General features: G+C 41.6%; 1 protein-coding gene and 1 long non-coding RNA gene across 3 annotated transcripts in view; one reads left to right on the top strand and one right to left on the bottom strand.

Annotated features, from left to right (window-relative positions):
- LOC110488917 (leucine-rich repeat and immunoglobulin-like domain-containing nogo receptor-interacting protein 2) overlaps positions 1-22,476 on the top strand; it is a 299,614-nt gene that overhangs the window by 124,381 nt on the left and 152,757 nt on the right. The gene's annotated exons all lie outside the window — the stretch shown is intronic.
- LOC149978306 (uncharacterized) lies at positions 13,754-15,876 on the bottom strand. The gene is made up of 5 exons (XR_016486308.1): positions 15,701-15,876; positions 15,423-15,615; positions 14,152-15,268; positions 13,998-14,059; positions 13,754-13,921 (listed from the first exon to the last, which is right to left on the bottom strand). It is a non-coding gene; the product is annotated as an uncharacterized LOC149978306 (long non-coding RNA).

The raw sequence follows: 22,476 nt of genomic DNA, 5'->3' as shown, positions 1-22,476 counted from the left end.
CAGTGTTGAGACGCTCCGTCAGTGTTGTGGGGCTCCGTCAGTGTTGAGACGCTCCGTCAGTTTTGTGGGGCTCTGTCAGTGTTGAGACGCTCCATCAGTGTTGTGGGGCTCCGTCAGTGTTGAGACGCTCCATCAGTGTTGAGACGCTCCGTCAGTGTTGTGACGCTCCATCAGTGTTGCGGGGCTCCGTCAGTGTTGTGGGGCTCCATCAGTGTTGCGGGGCTTCGTCACTGTTGTGGGGCACCGTCAGTGTTGCGGGGCTCCGTCAGTGTTGCGGGGCTTCGTCACTGTTGTGGGGCACCGTCAGTGTTGCGGGGCTCCATCAGTGTTGAGACGCTCCATCAGTGTTGCGGGGCTCCGTCAGTGTTGAGACGCTCCATCAGTGTTGCGGGGCTCCATCAGTGTTGAGACGCTCCGTCAGTGTTACGGGCCTCAGTCAGTGTTGAGGAACTCCATCAGTGTTGCAGAGCTCTGTCAGTGTTACGAGCCTCCGTCAGTGTCCAGGTGCTTCGTCAGTGTAGCGGGCCTCCGTCAGTGTTGAGTTGCTCCATCAGTGTTACGGGTCTCCATCAGTGTTGCGGGGCTCCATCAGTGTTGAAGCGCTCCGTCAGTGTTGCGGGGCTCCGTCAGTGTTGCGGGGCTCCATCAGTGTTGCGGGGCTTCGTCACTGTTGTGGCGCCCGTCAGTGTTGCGGGGCTCCATCAGTGTTGCGGGGCTCCATCAGTGTTGCGGGGCTCCGTCAGTGTTGCGGGGCTCCATCAGTGTTGAGACGCTCCATCAGTGTTGTGGTGCTCCATCAGTGTCGTGGGGCTCCGTCAGTGTTGCGGGGCTCCGTCAGTGTTGCGGGGCTCCATCAGTGTTGCGGGGCTCCATCAGTGTTGAGACGCTCCACCAGTGTTGCGGGGCTCCGTCAGTGTTGCGGGGCTCCGTCAGTGTTGCGGGGCTCCATCAGTGTTGAGACGCTCCACCAGTGTTGCTGGGCTCCGTCAGTGTTGAGACGCTCCACCAGTGTTGCGGGGCTCCGTCAGTGTTGAGACGCTCCATCAGTGTTGCGGGGCTCCGTCAGTGCCGTGGGGCTCCATCAGTGTTGAGATGCTCCATCAGTGTCGTGGGGCTCAGTCAGTGTCGTGGGGCTCCATCAGTGTCACGGGGCTCCGTCAGTGCCGTGGGGCTCCGTCAGTGTCGTGGGGCTCCATCAGTGTCACGGGGCTCTGTCAGTGTCACGGGGCTCCATCAGTGTCACGGGGCTCCGTCAGTGTCACGGGGCTCCATCAGTGTCACGGGGCTCCGTCAGTGTCGTGGGGCTCCATCAGTGTCCCGGAGCTCCGTCAGTGTCGTGGGGCTCCATCAGTGTTGCGGGGCTCCGACAGTGTCGTGGAGATCCATCAGTGTTGAGACGCTCCATCAGTGTTGCGGGGCTCCGTCAGTGTCGTGGGGCTCCATCAGTGTTGAGGTGCTCTGTCAGTGTTGCGGATGATAAAGAAAAACAACTCAACAACTCTGATTACAAACCATAACACGGCAATCGAGGCAATTCACAGTCAATTGCCTTCACCATGTAAGTGAGCCTGAATCCAGCTATATCCCTGTTTAGGATAAGCACAGACAACACTAGCAAAGCCTAGCATGACCTTGGGTTCTATGTCTCCATAAGAAACACGTATGGTTAAGTGCACAATAACATCTCCTCCAGAACGTGTACACAAGCTCTTACAACTAACAAATAAAGCATAGATCTCACTGTTCTATTTCTCTCTGTCTAAATATCCACACCCATGTGCCTACAGTAACAAAATGTGAGGTCTTCTTGGTTGGCCTGACAAAAGTACACGCTCATGACAAAATACTTCCAGATGTGAAAGGTTTGATTGTCCATACAACTACAATATAATGTCAGTGTCAACTCGAAGCCCCAAGCCACTCTTCCAGCCCATAAGTTGAACATTGCTGCCAGTTTACGCTGTCCTGATTCCTAAATGAATCGCTTATGTTAATTCAGATGGAAACATTAAATTCTAGTTATTCAATTAAATCAGAATCACGCCCAGATGTTGTGGCCCAGATGCGCTAGCATAGCCACTTAGTCACAGACGTTACGCCCACTAGGCTTTAACAACCCTTGATAGCTCCACTGGGGTATGTCCGTAATGTTTACATCTGTCTGTTTACCATTATCTTGAACCATTGTGACTGTGACTACACTGACAGAGCCTTGGTGCAGAAGTAGTGGGTTTCACAATTTGGGTTTAGATCAGGCAATTGTTATGTTGACCTACTTACAGTTGAAGTTGGAAGTTTACATACACCTAGGACAAATACATTTAAACTCAGTTTTTCACAATTCCTGACATTTAATCCTAGTAAAAATTCCCTGTCTTAGGTCAGTTAGGATAACAGCTTTATTTTAAGAACGTGAAATGTCAGAATAATCGTATAAATAATTATTTCTTTCATCTTTTATTTCTTTCATCACATTCCCAGTGGATCAGAAGTTTACATACACTCAATTAGTAGTTGGTAGCATTGCCTTCTATGAGGTCTGATTTCTTTTGATTTTCCCATGATGTCAAGTAAAGAGGCACTGAGTTTGAAGGTAGGCCTTGAAATACATCCACAGGTACACCTCCAATTGACTCAAATTATGTCAATTAGCCTATCAGAAGTTTCTAAAGCCATGACATTTTCTGGAATTTTCCAAGCTGTTTAAAGGCACAGTCAACTTATTGTATCTTAACTGACCCACTGGAATTGTGACACAGTGAATTATAAGTGAAATAATCTGTCTGTAAACAATTGTTGGAAAAAATGACTTGTGTCATGCACAAAGTAGATGTCCTAACCGACTTGCCAAACTATAGTTTTAATGACTCCAACCAAAGTGTATGTAAATTTCTGACTTCAACAGTGCTTTGCGTTCTTGACTGTCTTTGATTCTTGATGCCAGAAATCTACTGCCTTACGGTGCTTGGAAAGTTCTTTGCACAATGTAACGTCAAAAGAGAGAATAGAATAAGAGGCAGGGTCATAGGCATAATGTGATGACTTGAACTCTATAATACCCTCTGTGCTGTCGAAGGCACTGTGCCAAAAATACTGCCATTCTAATGCTGATTTTATTCATGTATTCATATCATAATCAATGAAAACCAGATTCCCTCATCACACTAGAGCACATTGTTGCACAATGAATGACATGGGATGGAGAGATGGATGAATTGATGGCTAGATGGGGGATGAACAGATAAACTGACAGCTGGATGAAAATATGACAAAACGGTTGATTCAAGGGCATGTATGATTATATTCCACATATCTGTGCGTTTCATAAGAATACGTATTGTAAACAAATCACTCTTCTCTTTGCAATACAAGAGACTGTCATCTGTCATGTACTGTACCTGTACTGGGAAGGAGGAGGAGGGGCATAATACATTGCCCATTCTCCCTTTAATGAGCTTTTTGATAATGTCAGAGGTTGACACAAAGCCATCTCTTTGTCAAATGCCTTCTCACGTTTCCGTCACAAGACAATATGCCTGCCGCGACAACACCTTGTTGTACAGCCCTCCGACTGGCGTTTGATTTCCTTGTCATCTTGCTATGCTTCTGTATAAGCGTTTGGATATCCACGCTCCAGAGTTTCCCTGATATTGCATTGTATTTCCATGATTTATTCCATGACCCCTTCATGATTGTTTCCATATGCATTCAACTCCTCCAATTCATCTGTTGAGATTGTTCTTTCTGCACACAGAAAGAGAGTCAGATGGAACATTGCTGGCAGCAAAAAATGGGTTCTATTGAAATGCTGTTACATTAATTGTTTCTGACAGAGTCAATGCACCATTCTGTGTATCGCTGCACGAGAAAGTCAAATATTTTCAGGGTCGTTTGCTGTGTGTACTTGTACTCACCTAAGTCTAGGTCTCATGCAAATAACGTGCCTGAAACCGAGCAGGAAGTGAGATGTGGTACAATCCTCTCAGGGCTCAGGAAGTTAAATGGCGCACTTGTAGTGCGGCTCATCACAATGCCTCATCTCAAGGACACTCTCATTAGAGGGAAATTAGGTGAAGCGTAGCCCATTAACATTGTAGTAATCCACCAGGATGGATGAGTGAGGCTGCATGTACAGTGCATTTGGAAAGTATTCAGACCCCTTGACTTTTTCCACATTTTGTTAGGTTACAGTATCATTCAAAAATGTATTTTTAAAAAAATCCTCAGTATTCGACACACTACATCCAACAATGACAACTCGAAAACAGTGTTTTCTACATTTTTGCTAATGTGTTACAAATAAAAAACAGAAATATCGGTCAGAATATCGGTCGGAAGTTTCCATACACTTTAGCCAAATACATTTAAACTCAGTTTTTCACAATTCCTGACATTTAATCCCAGTAAAAACTCCCTGTCTTAGGTCAGTTAGTATCACCACTTTATTTTAAGAATGTGAAATGTCAGAATAATAGTAGATAGAATGATTTAATTCAGCTTTTATTTCATCACATTCCCAGTGGGTCAGAAGTTCACATACACTCAATTAGTATTTGGTAGCATTGCCTTTAAATTGTTTATCTTGGGTCAAACGTTTTCAGTAGCCTTCATCAAGCATCCCACAATAAGTTGGGTGAATTTTGGCCCATTCCTCCTGACAGAGCTGGTGTAACTGAGTCAGGTTTGTAGGCCTCCTGGCTCACACACGTTTTTTCAGTTCTGCCCACACATTTTCTATAGGATTGAGGTCAGTGCTTTGTGATGGCCACTCCAATACCTTGACTTTGTTGTCCTTAAGCCATTATGCCACAACTTTGGAAGTATGCTTGGGGTCATTGTCCATTTGGACACCCATTTGTGACCAAGCTTTAACTTCCTGACTGATGTCATGAGATGTAGCTTCAATATAGCCACATCATTTTCCTGCCTCTTGATGCCATCTATTTTATGAAGTGTATCAGGCCCTCCTACAGGAAAGCACCCCACAACATGATGTCGCCACCCCCGTGCTTCACGGTTGGGATGGTGTTCTTCGCCTTACAAGCCTCCCCCTAACTCCTCCAAACATAACAATGGTCATTATGGCCAAACAGTTCTATTTTTGTTTCATCAGACCAGAGGACATTTCTCAAAAAAGTCAGATCTTTGTCCCCATGTGCAGTTGCAAACTATAGCCTGGCTTTTGTATGGTGGTTCTGGAGCAGTGGCTTCTTCCCTGCTGAGTGGCCTTTCAGGTTATGTCGATATAGGACTTGTTTTACTGTGGATATAGATACTTTTGTACCTGTTCCCTCCAGCCTCTTCACAAGGTCTTTTGCTGTTGTTCTGGGATTGATTTGCACTTTTCGCACCAAAGTATGTTCATCTCTAGGAGACAGAACGCATCTTCTTCCTGAGCGGTATGTCGTCCCATAATGTTTATAGTTGCGTACTATTGTTTGTACAGATTAGGTTTAGTCCAAGTCGGATGTTATGTACTATATTTATTGAATATTATATGGACATTATAATGGCCAATTTGGTTGCTATCAATTAGCTTAATTTCTCACATATCGAATTATACTTCAACAAAATAACGTTGCAGGAATACTAATCATATCTGTTTCTAACAACATAAATGTTATCAGAACAATCTGAGATGCTGGTTGTCTTAATGCTCTTTCTTGTGCTTTTTTTTTGGTGTAACGACACAATAGGCATTTTAGGAGAGTGAAGAAAAGGGTTATCGAGCAAGCTCCTAATTGCCAGGAAGAAAATGCACAAGAACGAGAGACTGAGGGGAGAGCGAGAGGGTCAGTGTGGTGGGGGTGCCGTCTCTCAAAATTCTACTCAGGTGACCTACACAGTTCCTTGTTTGAGAGGTCGGAGGCTGGCCAGGACACTTTGGAGCCGCATCAAAGGCAGAGGATGAGAAGGAGCCTCTGTGGATGCTGATCTTTAAAATGTTTAAATTAAACATGGAGATGGGGCTCATCGCAAAGACAGAGAAGAAAAATCAGGAGAATCCCTGTGATAGGTTAGGCAGAAACATAGAGGGTTACTGGGAAAGGTGGCACAGGGTTCAAGTTTGTGTTGAATGTGTTTGGAAAGTTTTGTTTCTGTGATTGTGTTACAGACTTGCATTTACTGTTCTTGGTACTATAAGTAATTTATATCCTAAACGAGATTAGTACAACTGACTTATCCAGGGTTGTAAAGTACTTTAAAGTACTACTTTAGTAGTTTTTTTGGGCTATCTGTACTTTACTATTCATATTTACTATTCACTTCCGTTCTAAAGAAAAGTATGTACTTTTTACTCCATAAATTTTCCGTGACACCAAAAAGTACTCGTTTTATTATGATTTTTACTTTTACTTTTGATACTTAAGTATGTTTAAGCAATTAAAACCAAATACTTTTAGACTTTTACTCAAGTAGAATTTTACTGGGTGAAATTTATACTTGAGCCATTTTATATTGAGGTATCTTTACTTTTACTCAAGTATGACAATTGGGTACTTTTCCCACCACTCGTAACATAACCAAGAAATTAAGGACCTGTTACTCCATGTCTCCATATACGACTTTGCAAAATAAAGTTATTCTCGTGCACTTCAGATATACTTTACTTATCTTAGAAATCGAATCAAATCATATTTTATTTGTCACGTGCGCCAAATTAGGAGACAGACCTTACAGTGAAATGCTTACTTACAAGGCCTTAACCAACAATGCAGTTTAAGAAAAACAAGTGTTAAGTAAAAAATAGATAAGTACATCTTTTTTTTAAAGAGCAGCAGGTCTATTCACATGTGGAAATGACATGGGCTGCATTTGATCCTATGTTCACGTTTCTGTCGGTGGCCCTCTCTTTGATGGCATGCACATCTTACTGAGTGGGACTTTCAGGAGCTGTAATTGGAATGTCAAATTTCTGGTTTTGGGAAATATATAAGGGTCTGTGATCTTTTCTAAAATACAGAATTACAATGTGCAGCTCGAAATGTTAATGCCATTACTCAAACCCACCATCAAATATTTACACTGAGACCATGCCCCAGGAATACCTAACATGATGACTCCTTGCTGTCCCCAGTCCACCTGACTGTGCTGCTGCTCCAGTTTCAACTGTTCTGCCTTATTATTATTTGACAATGCTGGTCATTTATGAACATTTGAACATCTTGACCATGTTCTGTTATAATCTCCACCCGGCACAGCCAGAAGAGGACTGGCCACCCCACATAGCCTGGTTCCTCTCTAGGTTTCTTCCTAGGTTTTGGCCTTTCTAGGGAGTTTTTCCTAGCCACCGTGCTTCTACACCTGCATTGCTTGCTGTTTGGGGTTTTATGCTGGGTTTCTGTACAGCACTTTGAGATATCAGCTGATGTACGAAGGGCTATGTAAATAAATTTGATTTGATTTGATATACCAAACATTATGAACACCTTCCTAATATTAAGTTGCACCCCCCCCACACACACACTTTTTTTTGTCAGAATATGGACTCTACAAGGTGTCGAAAGCATTCCAAGGTAATGCTGGCCCATATTGACTCCAGTGCTTCCCACTGTTGTGTCAAGCTGGCTGGATGTCATTTGTGTGGAGCATGAAAAACCTAGCAGCATTGCATCTGGCACCTACTACCATACCCCATTCAAAGGCACGTATATATTTTGTGTTGCCCATTCCCCCTCTGAAAGGCACCCACACAATCCATCTCTCAATTGGCTTAACAATCCTGTCTCCTCCCTTTCATCTACACTGATTGAAGTTGATTTAACAAGTGACATCAATAAGTGATCATAGCTTTCACCTAGATTCACATGGTTAGCCTATGCCATGTTCTTAATGTTTTGTACACTCAGTGTATAAGGTTTTGTGCATACAGTAATTCCTTGGTAGGGACAGTTTGTGAACAAGTATAATCAGTCTTTACAATGCAGATATAGACACCTGAGGTAAATATGTTATGCTAGAATGTAGAACGTAAATATTGCTTGCCAAATATGGACTTGTTTGCATTGCTAAATGGGAAATTGTATCATATTGTACTTTGGCTATGGAGCAAAGTTTTGTCAAATTGATTCATAGAGATTTGAAATGCCACATAACTGACAACGCAGGTCTCGTGAAATTTTTATGAGGCAAATACAAACATCATACACTATATATACAAAAGTATGTGGACACCCCTTCAAATGAGTGGATTTGTCTATTTCAGCCATACCTGTTGCTGACAGGTGTTTAAAATCGAGCACACAGCTTTGCAATCACAATTTTCAATGCCAAGCATAGGCTGGAGTGGTGGTATAATGCTCGCCGCCATTGCACTCTGGAGCAGTGGAAACACATTCTCTGGAGTGATGAATCACACTTCACCATCTGGCAATCCGACGGGCGAATCTGGGTTTGGAAGATGCCAGGAGAACGCTACCTGCCCAATACATAGTACCAAATGTATGGTTTGGTGGAGGAGGAATAATGGCCTGGCTGTTTTTAATGGTTCGGGCTAGGTCCCTCAGTTCCAGTGAAGGGAAATCTTAATGCTCCAGCATAAAATTACATTCTATACGATTCTGTGTTTCCAACTTTGTGGCAAAATTTTGGGAAAGGCCTTTTCCTGTTTCAGTATGACATTGCCACCGTGCACAAAGTAACGTCCATACAGAAATGGTTTGTTGAGATCGGTGTGGAAGAACTTGACTGGCCTGCACAAAGCCCTGACCTCAACCCAATCAAACACCTTTAGGATGAATTGGACATCAGTGCCCGGCCTCATGTGGCTGAATGGAAGCAAGTCCCCGCAGCAATGTTCCAACATCTAAATGAAAGCCTTCCCAGAAGAGGGGATGCTGTTATAGCACGTGCCCACATACTTTTGGTCATGTAGTGTACATACATTTTCATATTGTTGCAATCATGGCAGTATTTTAAAATGCATTGTTAAAAGACATGCTGTTATATCTCACTATGGTCCCTCTCCTTGGACTAAATAAGTACCAGTAACAGCAATCCAATTTCCTGAACCTATTTTCAAAACAGGGGCTTTGTTCCAATATCCACACTAGCATACCACTTATTAAGCACAATATTGGTTATGTATTCTATTGTAAGTGATATGCTAGTATGGACAGTGGAACATACGTAGCTTGGGTGTCGGATATTGTTATGCGGATATTCCCATAGACATACCAAAGTACTTATACATCCCCATATCTAGTATGATTTACTTCACCTCCAGGCCTATCCCCAATAGTGTTAAAACTACCCATTGTTGTTAGTGCATTATTGTTAGTGCATTATTGTTAGTGCATTATGATTTATAACACGCACCCCACCCCCCCGATCAGCAGTTTATCTCACTGTAAATGAGAGTGGCTGGTCCGTGTGAGTGACGGCTAATGACTGAATGGTAATGAGGTAGAGAGGCTATAGATGGAGGGATGGCAAAGCACTCTTGTGAACGGTGACTTGGTCATTAGGAGATGCATCTTTGCCCGGCAGAAGTGCACCGCTTAATTGGTTCAGTTCATCATGGCATAACAACTTAGTTAGATGGATGGGGGGGGGGGGGGGGGGGGGGGGGGTGATGGGGGTGGTTGTGTGTCTTGTGTGATGTGACTAACACACAGTGCATTCGGAAAGGATTCAGACCCCTTCCCCTTCTCCTCATTTTCTTGCATTACAGCCTTATTCTAAAATAAATTAAATTACATTTTTTCTTCATCAATCCACACACAATACCCCATAATGACAAAGCAAAAATGTATTTACAAAAAAATATTAAAACCTGTTTTTGCTTTGTCATTATAGGGTATTGAGTGTAGATTGATGAGGGGAAATCTGTTTAGTTAATTTTAGAATAAGGCTGTAACATAACAAAATGTGGAAAAAGTCAAGGGGTCGGAATGCGGGTGGTGAACGTCCAGAGAGAGGCAGTTTATGTGAGGCGTCACTGTGCTGCATTCTACACATAATGAAGCAATAGGAGGATGAACCGCAAGCACAGGACTACAGTGTGTGGGTCTTCAGTGTAGCCTAATACGTATGCAAGTTGTGAAGTCACTAGGCTTTATCTGCCAATCCAAAAATGATTGATATTTGATTTACCTGTGAGAAATAATGCTTGGATAGCTTGGTCTCAGACTGGCACATTATACTAGTTTAGGTTGTTTCTATGTTGTTGTATAAACTGCCAAGGGAACACATCACTTGATTGATTCAAAGAAAAAGCCAAATGTATATATTTTTTTTATGGTGCACATCATGTAGTACAACCATTTAAGTAAACACGTCATTATGTTCATCACTACTTTTGTGGAACGGAAGGAAATTAGGTGGTTTTGTATTTTCTGCTCATTTTGATACCAAATTAAAACAGCAAATGACTGTGATGATAGGTATTCACAACAGTATATCTTCATTTGTTCTGATAAGGAGAGGGAATTACTCTGCTATGCTTGTTCTTCACTAACCACGACAGTAACGGGGCAGCTGTTGGGATTTAGTTTTCACACACCACATGAAACACTAAACAGCTACACCAAAACACTCTTCAGCCTGTGCTTTTCTCCAGACACATTTGGTCTGAACTTCTGTGTGAAAATGTATGTTTTTAGGCACTCAGCAACAACAGCAAGCTTCAATAACTGGCGTAAATGGAATACCTATACAATTTCACGTGTGACAAAGCTGAACGAATCCTGTCAAATATCTGCTGGATTGTAAAAAAGCAAACAATTTTGTTTGGCTCTTGGCATGTGACGAGTTACAGTAGTTCTTTGATGCAACTTTATACTGCCTGCACAGCCAAAATAGTGTTTAACTTTAGTTTAAGGTCACTGCAACAATGACAAACAACAATCATAGTATGATTATGACACCAAGAGGCATATAACACAAAACTCCCATTTCACTGTCATCTCCATTCACTGTGGTCCATTTCAGTCTGACTACATTACAAATGTTGCATTGCATCAACCAACGGTTGCATGCCAGGTTTTTGACTGAGCAATCGGGCATCAGATTGCTATGGTTAGTTATATCTTAAACATCTATCCAGGCATTGTGAGATCTGGCATGTGTCTGCAATGAAAAGCTTACACAACATGACTGCGGTGCAAAGAAACTGTCAGGAAAGCCACAAAGACAATGAGTGAGAGGGGTTTGTTTGGCATCACTTGGGACCCTGTGCTAGAGAACTGTCCTTTGCACTAACCTCCACCACTGGGACCTGGGCATGCGAGCAGCAGTGGCATTAGAGGCGAAAGGACTGCGAAGAGCCAGTCAATCCTGCAAGCCACGGCCGCCCCCCTAGCTGGAACTCCAGCAGCTCTCATATTAAGTACAGCTTTTATGTAGACCGAACACTTATTTGAGATTCACCCACAAAGGATCAGAAAGACAAAAGGTCAACATTTGTTAAAACATTTCTAATTGCATATTTTATCTCAATGTCCTTGAGGCATGCTATTTTGCACATGAGGACTAGCAAGTGGTATACAGAAAATGTGTTGTGGTCGTGGTACAGGATAACACGATTCTACAATGTGAAACCATAGCTGTGACGTAAGAGTTAACGTGTGGGATCTAATTACAGGATACTAGCACACTGACAGGTAGTTCATGCACAAAAACAACAGGCACCACAGCAGCTTTGCCCCACAGGCAGGTGACCTATTTTCCTGTGTTAAATGGAGAATGGAAGCAGCTAGTGTTTGAAAAGAGGGGGAGATGAGGGGGAGGGATATGATCCTCTCCTTGATTGGGACCAGGCTGTGGATTAATTACAACCCGATCCCGTGCTTATGCCTCCGTGGATCAATAATGCATGTTTCTGTCTCTTCAGTTAATTTGCACAGGGGCCCTCGAACTGGCGTCATCGTCTCCTGCGAAAGTGTAGGAGACACCTGATACCCAAGGTGCAACACTCCACCACCATCCTCCCCATCATCAACTCCCATCCCCTCCCCTCCCAAATGTTGGCTGACAAATTGATTCTTTCTTAATGTGCTGGGTGAAGAGAGAAAAAATATTCTCAATTGAGAGAGATGTGATAGGGTGGCGCGTGTTGAATGAAGCTTGGGGGGTTTCATATTCCTGTCCTGTTTGGGTGAGGTGACGGAGCTACGTTGGCCTTTGGATGGTTATTCTACCATATAGGGAAATGTTACGGTTAAAACTGAAATAGGAGAAATGTTTAAGCATTACAACTCAGGACAGTGTTAGCATGGAGTCAAGCATTGGGCCTTGAACGGATGGTTTGAGAAAGATCAGGCTAACATGTAACAGAGGTAGGTAATTCGATCCTGTGTGATTTATCTAGTCTGTGTAGAGTTTTGCATGGAAAGTAGAGACGTTTGTTGGGACCTTATACTGGTGGCTTGTGGAGCGTGTGGTTTTGTAGATCACTTTGTAACCCTAACTACTCTCACCAATGTTAAACTAAAGACCTAAACTCACTGAACAAATGACCTGGAATGGCTTGTCCTCACAACGTACTGTTATTTCTCAATACCATGAGTGTTTACAAAATGCAGCATTTTTTATGAAGTTTTCTACTGCTGTTTAGATGGTCGTAAAGTTCAGTTGACATTTAAATGAAACTGTTCACATTTACATAAAACTCAGTTTACATTTAAATAACTCAGTTTACAATGACATAAAACTCAGATCACATTTACATTTAAGGGTCAATATCACTAAAAGGGTTCTTTTTTGTCCTGAAGATAAATCATTCAAAATTGTATATAACAAATATACACTGGATCCAATTTCAAAAGGATCCTTGTGTGTATGCCTTCATGATAATAGAAGCATAGCGTGGAACCCCGTATAAATATATTACCTTCAACAGCGTTATCTTGTGATCAAGCCATCCATGTTTTGTGATTATTGGTGTCGTGAAAATGTTAGCTAACAGGTCAGCCATTAGCATTGCTAACGTTTCTGTGGAAATACCACTACTATCAGCTTTTTGATAAACGGCCTAGCAAAAAAAATAAGTTCCGTATTACCGGCAATAGGGTCCCCAGTGATCTGCCACCTTAATATTTTCTTCAATTACAAAATATATCTGTTTCATTTTGTTCAAAAATGAGAAACCGACCTCGTATCCGAAGTGTTTACTAGATAGTTGACTAGTTGGCTAGCCTTCTGCAAATGACTTGCATGTCAACTTTTTATTGTGTAGCCCGGTGTGCCCTCCTGTGGAATCTTAAAATACGGTTCTTCACCAAAATATTCAGTGTTGTAACCAAATAATGTCTCATAATTTGTTTTACAGATTAATCTTATGTTTTGAGAAAGTAGATAACAGTTTAATACTAAAATATAAACGAGTTTAAATAAATACAACTTTAATTTCAGTCACGTGCATTGACATGAACAATTAAAACACTGTTGGAGTTTGTGTTGCAAAGATGCACTTGGAAAGTAAAGAAAGAAATACAAAAGATTGGTTGAATCAATATATATTATATTTTAGCCATGTATTTTTTTAAATCAAATAAATAATTTCCTATGAAAACAAACAAACAATTAAATCTCGACCTCCATCCCCGTATATAAAAATCCAGCTTCACCACCATCTCTAGATCCCACTACACACACCTACGGTGGAACCAGTGCTGGCAGAAGTCACAGCACACCCATGGCTCCTAGGACCTACACTCCTGCGGGGAGCTTGCAGGTGGATCACACTCACCGCAGTGAGCACAGCAGGTGGTGTCTTCTTTTATTTGAACCCCCCCCCCCCCCAAAAAAAAAAAAAACATCAAATTGATTAACATGGTTTTGCAAAATGTAGAAGTACTACTGCAACAATAGTAATTGATACAACTGAGAGTGAAAAACAAATATTATGAAGTACCTGAGAGTGCTGCCATGGGTGGTGTGACAGAGGTGGCTGGTGACGCTTTTCTCTTCCTTTTCTGTGCTGCAGTTAAGAGAAAAACTAGTGTTAGACAGAACATGTTCCATGAAAACCCTTTTCAACTTTCTTACAACAATACCTCTGGAGGAAGCTTCAGATGTTTTGGAGGAGGTGGACATGCCTTGAGGCTGGTGCTATGGACTGTAGATATGTAAAGAAAATAAAAAAAGGTTCAACATTGCAGTTTATAAAACACATAACAGTCATTTTTTTGTCATTTAACATGTGTTTACCTGTGGAGGTGGCTGTATTCAAATTGCAGGGGGCAGCGACACCAGGCGAGGCTGCTATGGTGGTGTGACCAGGGGAGATGGAGGAGGCAGTTGGTCCAGAGGAGGCTGCGTTGGTGGTGACAGACAGGGGGGATGGTGTGCATCGTGGTGGTGGACGAAACCGCCGTTGATGGTTTGGAGGAGCTGGTGTTTGTAATGGTGTGGTTGAGGTGCCGACGATGGTGTGGCCCGGAGATTAGGCTTGTGGCCTTCTTCTGCAGCTGGGGGCTCTGGCGGCTCCTACAGGTGTTGCACACTGGGAGGCACTGGTGATGGTGATGCAGCTGTCAGGAGTGATTCCAGCGGGAGGTCCAGCAGAGGCGATGGTGTCGATGGTCTCATCCATGGCAGCCCTCTCCCGTGCCCTCTGAGGGCTGCCCGACACTCTTTCTCCTCTGCCTCGGACCTCTCCTTCTCACGCCTCTCCTGCCACTGGCGCGTGTATTCCACTGAGGCATGTGGCAACCACAGGTTCCAGGAGAGCCGATAGTGGAACCCTGTAGGGACCGCAACGACACTAAATGGGACACTTAAATGGCTGAACGGTCAAAAGGGAAGTGGCCACACTTCTTAAACTCTTCCACCACATAGCGTATGTTCTTGTAGCGCTGGTAAGGGTAGCGGCATACTCTGGCAAATTCTGATTTGTTTACAATGTAGGAGTGGTCAAAATGGCTGAGGTCTCCAGCTACCTTGGTGTGTAGTGGCCACCGGGAAACACCTGGTTTAGATGATAAACGGAGGGACATCCTCCCCAGCTGCGTTGAAGCAGGCTAGCACTGTGATGTGCTCATTGGTGCCTGCTCTTTGTGCCTGCAGGCCAGCACTTTGTGCCTGCTCTGGTCGCTACGCAACCCAGACTCATCGCAGTTATAGATTTGTCTTGGTTTCTCCCTCAACCCACTCTCCTCCAAATGCTTCTCATAAGAAGCAAAGAAGGTTTCCATCGTCGGATGTGTGGCACACTCAGCTCTCCCCCGTCTAGGGTGTCCGGCCTCCTCATGCTCAGGTTCTTGTGTCTCCTCCTTCCATCAGCTCTTCCCCAGTGGTGAGATTGTTTCCTCCTGGGTGCTGAAACCTACAACAGAATAAAATATAAAATTGTCCATCAGCATGAAAATGCTTGTTTTGGCATCCCCATACACATCCACATTTACATCACACACATTGAGAACATTCAGTCCAGCATTCTACATACATAAACATACGTAAATACATAGAACAACAAATACCTGCGTATTTTGTTAACGTATTTCGTCAGCTTCTGTCTGGTGAAGGGGAACCCATGGCTGGTGCAGTAGATACAGTACTGCACCAGAGAATTGTCCATCCTCTGGTGAAAGCAATGTGGGTGGTCCACTGCGACAACCATGGGTCACCCGGCCTCTCAGCCTGTCTGCCAGGGTCTGCCGAGGTACCATGCACCTAGGTAGATAAGAAAAGAAAACTGTTACTAGTAGATAAAATTCACATACACGTGGTAATCTTCTAAAATCAAAAGATGCCTAACCTTGGCAGCCTGGCGGATAGCCATCCCTGCCCCACAGTCCTCCATGGCATGGACCATATCCACCTCACTCCATGCTGTAGTGGTAAATACATGTCGATAAATAACTTGGCACACAATACACATTTTAGAAAGACAACTCTGAATATAAACATTAAACATATATAACATATAAACATGACATTTTCAGTGCTGAGGCATTTCTTTTTTACCTTTATTAAACTAGGCAAGTCAGTTAAAAACAAATTCTTATTTTCAGCGATGGCCTAGGAACCGTGGATTAACTGCCTTGATCAGGGAAGAAAGATTTTCAGGAAAGACACCTTTTTACCTTGTCAGCTTGGGATTTGATCTTGCAACCTTTTGATTACTGGTCCAACGCTCTAACCACTAGGCTACCTGCCACTCATCAGGATTGAAAGATGATGATAAAAGTTTTCACAGTAACTGAGTGTACCCATATTTTTTGTTTAAAATGAGTCTCCCAGTTAGTCTAATATTGATGCATACATTGTAATATTTGACTAAATTCTGCCTCTATGTAGCTGTTGTTAGAATAAACTTAGCCTACAGTGATAGGTGTCAAAAAGTGAATGGTTCAAAGTAAAAAAAAAGAAAAATTGTGCAAAATGCCCCCGACAGGGGACTCCAATTTTGATATGGTAAAGCTTGACAACACTCAGTTGATTTCGTGATATGTATTATCTAACGCTTACAATTTATTTCCTTTTTGCTTACTTAGCAGTTATATCAACATTTAGCAACCAAGCTGGCACCACGTGTGGTCTGTCGCGCAGTCGAATTGTACGATATACAGCGTATCCTACAAAATGTGGACATGTTACTTTTTTGAAAACTCTCCAAACTTACCTAAACTTAGATAAATTGCAATAAAAATCAGTGGTCAGCTAGCTAGAAGGGTGTTTTTAGTCCCAAAACATACTGTTATTTTCCAGTACATTTAAATGTTGAGCTTAAGGTGATTTAGTCTTCCAACTGCTAGAGAGTGTCCCAAGTTAGGGGATGCTTGATGTTGGGAGACAATTAGCTAATGACATAGACTTCAAAGTACATTTTATGCATTTTAGGCTATTTTATTTCAGTGGAAGGAGGCAATTTTTCAATGTCCCAAGTGCTGCTCAATCAACTTCAAGGAGAATAATTAGGAATAAAATTCTACATTTAAAAATTATATTTCCTAATTTTCAAATGTTCTTTATTAAATGTTATTTTATGTATAGTCTTTTTATGTTAAATGTTGCACTTTTTATAACAATATTGACTGTTTTCTGAACATCCTCAAAGTCGTTGTCCACCCTATTACATTGTGGTTAATGGCACTTTAAGATAATATATATTTCCTACAATGACATCACAAACAGGAAATTATGTCACTTCCTTGGCGGGAAAATAACTGTGGTGAACCTGGTGAGTATCTAGATTTCATCATTATATGTTGGTGATGTGATCTGGGAAAGCATAACATGTCCACCCTGTTAAGCAAAAATATAAAAGATGCTAATCGAATTTCATCATTTTAAAATATATTTGTCAAACAATGCAAATTCCTTTTCAAGTGCAGCCATTATCCTAGCTTTATCACGATCACTTGGAGCATAGTTGCTAATTTTAGCTCAAAATGTCCACCCTGTTATTGTCCACCCTATTATCCATGTACACATATGTGTTGCAAAATATGTGTTTTTGTTCATAAATTGTATTGCATAATTACAGTATATATATTCCATGTATAGTATTTTAAGAATAGCCCTCCTTCCTCCCCATACACACATACAGTAAATACATTTTTCTTGTACAGTAGCTGGTTGAGTATTTAAATGTATACAGTGTTTGTTACTCTTTATATCTTACCATATGCTATCTCTTCTCACCTCTGATGCCTGCCTTAGATTCCATTAAATGAACAATGAAGATTCATCAGGTTATCAGTGTTTCACCAGACCAGATAAAATACAGGGACATTACTTGTCTGATAGTGGCATGTTGGACTGTCCTTGTTTTCAACGCAAAGGAGCAACTTTGGGTGACCCTGCAGCATCTAACCAGCGCCTTGCATCTCATGACAAAGCTGACACCACATGGCGACCTGGCACCATTGAACTTAATCACGTACGGGAGTGGTGTGTTGTCAATTATGACCATGAAGGATACCCTGGCATCATCATGGATGTAGAGGAACATAACATTAAGGTGAAGCGAATGCACCGGAATGGCATCAACAAATTATTCTGGCCAATTCCAAAGGAAGATATTTGTTGGTACTCTGATGGACAGATCATTTGTCTGATGCCAGAGGCACAGGCTGTTAAAAAACGCTCTGTGCAGATGGAAAAATCCACCTGGAAGTATGTGGAAGAGCATTTGGGGTGAAAGGGGGGAGAGATGGAAAGAGGGGGAGCGAGAGAGGGCAGGAGGAAGAGAGGGACAGGAATGTGTGTTAATGCTAATTTCAATGATTTTGTATCGGCACTGTATTTTTGTGTTGTTTTTTTACAATGAATATATAGCAGTTCCAACGTTGTTACTATATGTATTTCTATGTAGATGTTTATATTCAGTATTCAGTATGCAGTGTTCAGGGTTTAATTTATGTTCTGTCCGTTATAGCTGTCCACCCTGTTACACCTTGGTCCACCCTGTTGTCTTGGCATCTTTTTCAAATTAATTCAGTTACATTGTCAAATATCAATAATTGTTGTAATGTATTTTAAAGAGTAAAACACAGCCAACACCAGACAATTATAAACTTAAAATATAATTAATACCTGTCTCAATTTAGAAAGATAATGTGCAAATTAGATGACGTTCTGTATAAAACCACACATTGTATACAAAATCTGTTATTTCTTTATAATTTGACCAGAACAAATGGACAGGGTTGATGAAAATGTAAATATGATTAAAATAGTCCAATGAAAGTAATTAAATACAGTTAAGTGCATGTCCGTAACAGGGTGGACATATCAAATAGCTGATTCACTGAAAATGTGTTTAGAATGATCTAACTCTAAGTGCTGCAGCTTGACCAACATGTTTTTCTACAAGTCTAATATTTCCCTTTTATAGTAAAACATGAAAGGCACACAAATTCGGAAATAAAATGTTAAATGTTGCATGGTCCAAATGGTAATGTTTTGTGATATTGACCCATAAATCTTAGTTTACATGTACTTAAAACTCAGTTTACAATGACATAAAACTCATGTTTTTCATTGTATTGTTTTGTCCTATACTTATTGTGTTATATTTATAAAGCAGTTTTGTGTTTGCGATATGCATGCAGATTGACTCACCCACACATTGAATTGTCAATATTTCGGTCATGGGCATTCAACTCAACAAGATCCGGATCCTGCTGGTTTTCTGTTCTACCTGATAATTAATTGCGCTCACCAGGTGTCTCAGGCCTAAATCAGTTCCTGATTAGAGGGGAACAATGCAAAAACGCAGTAGCGCTGGCTTCGAGGTCCAGAGTTGAGTTTGAGGAATGTAGGTCATCAGAGCATTCCCTAATAAATGAATGGTTTCCGTGACCAAATGCAATGCATATGGCAAAATGTTGTACAACATTATGCTCATTCTATAGTTGCTGTGAACCATAAAATGATGAATCCCCTGAAGATGGCAAACGGAAATGTCCCGCAAATTCACATATCAACACAGATGGCCATCAATAACAGGAAGGTGGCAAAGCAATACTCTTCCCAAGAGACATCCTGCATGCAGTCTGATAATAGATTCAGTGTGGGATCCCATCGCCTGTTAGACAGCAGTGTGACTGTGCTGAGAATAAAGGGCACATATTTCATACCATGTGGTTATTCTCTTGGGGGCAATTCGTGGCAAAATTCTCATGATGCATGAAAGTTGCATGCTAACCCTTCAGCCCCCTCCCCTCTCTCTGATTCAGAGGGGTTCAATGCGGAAGACACATTTGTAACCAACCACCTCAATTCGGTCTTATGTTGCACAATTTGTAATTGTGTTTTTACATTTGATAAAAGTAGAGACTTTTAGAGAGAGCTACAAAATGGTATATCATACACTGCAGTTGAGGAACAATGGGAAAGTAATTCTGCTTTGAAATTTGATCAACTTAATAACCCCACTGTTGAGAAAATGGCCTTTGAATGTTTGGTACACCTACTGGAGATCGCTTCTTTGTCTACACCCTTTCAGCATTGTTCACACCCTCTTAAGCCTTAGCTCCACCCATCTCTTTAAGGATTCACATGTGAGGCTATGTGCTAAACATAGTGAGTAAGGTAGTGTACTAAACAACCAAAGATTTCAAGACTGAAAATGGTGAAAGTAGTGGCATACAATAAGGAAAAACTCCAGGTATATCCTAGTCTGACTTTGGACTTATCTAAATGAATGGGTCATGTGAAAGAAACGCTTTAACCACCCCCCAGCCACATCTATCTAAGTGGATCAGTCACTGTTGTCTAGACATGTACACATGTTCATGAAATACAATAGATAGTCATAATCACCCCCAGACACACCTGGCTAACTTGATGGGTCATGTAATCATTTGGCAAAGTGGAGTCTTTTGTTTAGACATGTACTGTAGCTAGTCAGCTAAACAATTAACCATAATCCCAACCCATAGCTACAGTACAAACAGATTCTTATAGCTAGCCACCAGGCATGAAATGCTGTAGTATGAATCTTCAGGTAGCTAAAGCTAACCAACTAGGTTCAATGTTAGCTAGCTGGTTAACATTAGGCTATAACTAGCAATGCAAATGGGTTTCTGAGATATGAATAATATTACTACACAGATCATACATGTAACCTTAGCTAGCGAGCAAGCAAGCTAATGTTCGCTAGCTAGCCAACGGTATGTTTTAACTTGCACTGAAAATGACTTTCTGAAAAAATTTGAAACGTATAATATCGGAAAATGTAGGTAGACTCTTACCCGTATACATGGATGGACGCTTCACGGCAGACTGGCACCACTTTAACTAAGTACGACTTCCTGTGTTTTTCGTTTTGTTTGTAGCTAGCTACAACTTGTTTGCCTCATTGTGTGAAGTCACTCCGGTTCACATTGACCATGTGCAGAAAGTAGTCCATCACAACTATTTTCCACTGATCTTTGTGGATAGCATCTGCTTAATTCAGGGCAGTAATGTTGCTGAGAGCAGTAGCCACACTTTTGCAGTTCACCGTAGCTAATGTTATATCTTTCAAAAAAATCCATGGTAGCAAGGATTATCTACACATACTGAGCAATTCATATTATAGACAGAAGCGTGCTACATGGCAGACCAATCTCACAGCATTTCTGTGGCTAAGCCAACTAGGCCTGTAATTTTTTCTTCTTCATATTTACAGATGGCATACAAGTTTGTTATTAAGGCACATGACAGTTCACATGTTCCAGGAGCTATTTCTGAATAATTATTTTGTTGTTGTTGATTCAAATAAAAACATTACGTTCAAATGCCTCTCCTGCGAACTAGTGATGTACGACATACGCCTAGCTTCTTGAAACAAGTCATAGTTCGTTTGAATGCATTCAGTTGTGCAACTGACTAGATATCCCCTTTCCCTTACCTGATAACTCATGAGCCACTCATGCATTAATAGGATCAACTTTTTTAGAAAATACTTATTACCAACAACTGGTGTTGCTTCGTAAAGCACTGCACAGAATACTGAGAATATCAAGTCATCATCGGAGGCCTAAGCTTTAGAACATCTCATCAACGACTCTCCAGACAAGTTGGGGAATGATATCGTCATTGTGCACCCAGGAGAATTCTGAGCCAATTAGCAAGCCGCATGACTTCTGGCGAACTTCTAGTGAACAAACAAAACCCCTTCTGGAGAGAAAAGCCAATTAATTTAGCCACGATGTACAAGGGCAACCCAACTTCACTTAAAAGCAGCAGCTGATTATTTTAATATTTTATCACACTTTGTTATTCTAAGGTAGAATCTTAAAATTAATTGCCTTTACATGTCTTTCTAGGGAGTTCTTCCTAGCCACTGTGCTTCTACATCTGCATTGCTTGCTCTTTGGGGTTTTAGGCTGGGTATCTGTAAAGCACTTTGTGACAACTGCTGATGTAAAAAGGGCTTTATCAAATCAATGGAGAGTTGAAACAGCAGGTCTGGGACAAGTTGAGAGAGAGAGGAATCATACCAGATCGGTCAGACTGAACCAAGCCCCCATATGTAGACTGCTGCAGCATACATATCGAGGACTGAGACAGGGAGGGGCTGGGGACACTGTGGCGGTGCAACCGCATCTAGGGTATTACGCAAGGTTAAGTTTAGATCCTTGGTTAGGTGGTTAAATGATTATCCTCAATCATGTTGGAAAAGTTGGCTGATTGAGAAGCAGTGCAGTTTTGCACTCTCTTTCCAAGCTAGTCGGAAGACTTTTAAATCCGTTCCAATTTTCTGGAAGCCTGCTTCAGGACTAGGGTATTTTCTGTTTGTCAAGGAGCTAGTTTCTTGTACCAATTTTATTTAGTTTTTAGCGGTGCGATCACATTTAGTATATTACGCAAGGTTAAGTTTAGATCCTCAGTTAGGTTGTTAACAGATTGTTGTACTCCAATGTCTTCGGGTAAGTGGAGGGAGTCTGGAAGGACATCTGGGTATCTTTGGGTTGTCTGAGAATTATTTGTTGCAATTGAAAACGGAATAAAGTGGATTATCCATAATCCAGGATTATGAAGAAAACAAACATTTAGATACACAATATCTATTCCATGGCTCAAAATTAGATCCAGGGT

Source organism: Oncorhynchus mykiss, chromosome 14, assembly GCF_057628025.1.
Source record: "Oncorhynchus mykiss isolate SJ-2025 chromosome 14, ASM5762802v1, whole genome shotgun sequence".
Lineage (NCBI taxonomy): Eukaryota > Metazoa > Chordata > Actinopteri > Salmoniformes > Salmonidae > Oncorhynchus > Oncorhynchus mykiss.
The sequence above is the reverse complement of the archived record's forward strand: the minus strand, read 5'-3'. Positions and strand labels throughout refer to the sequence as shown.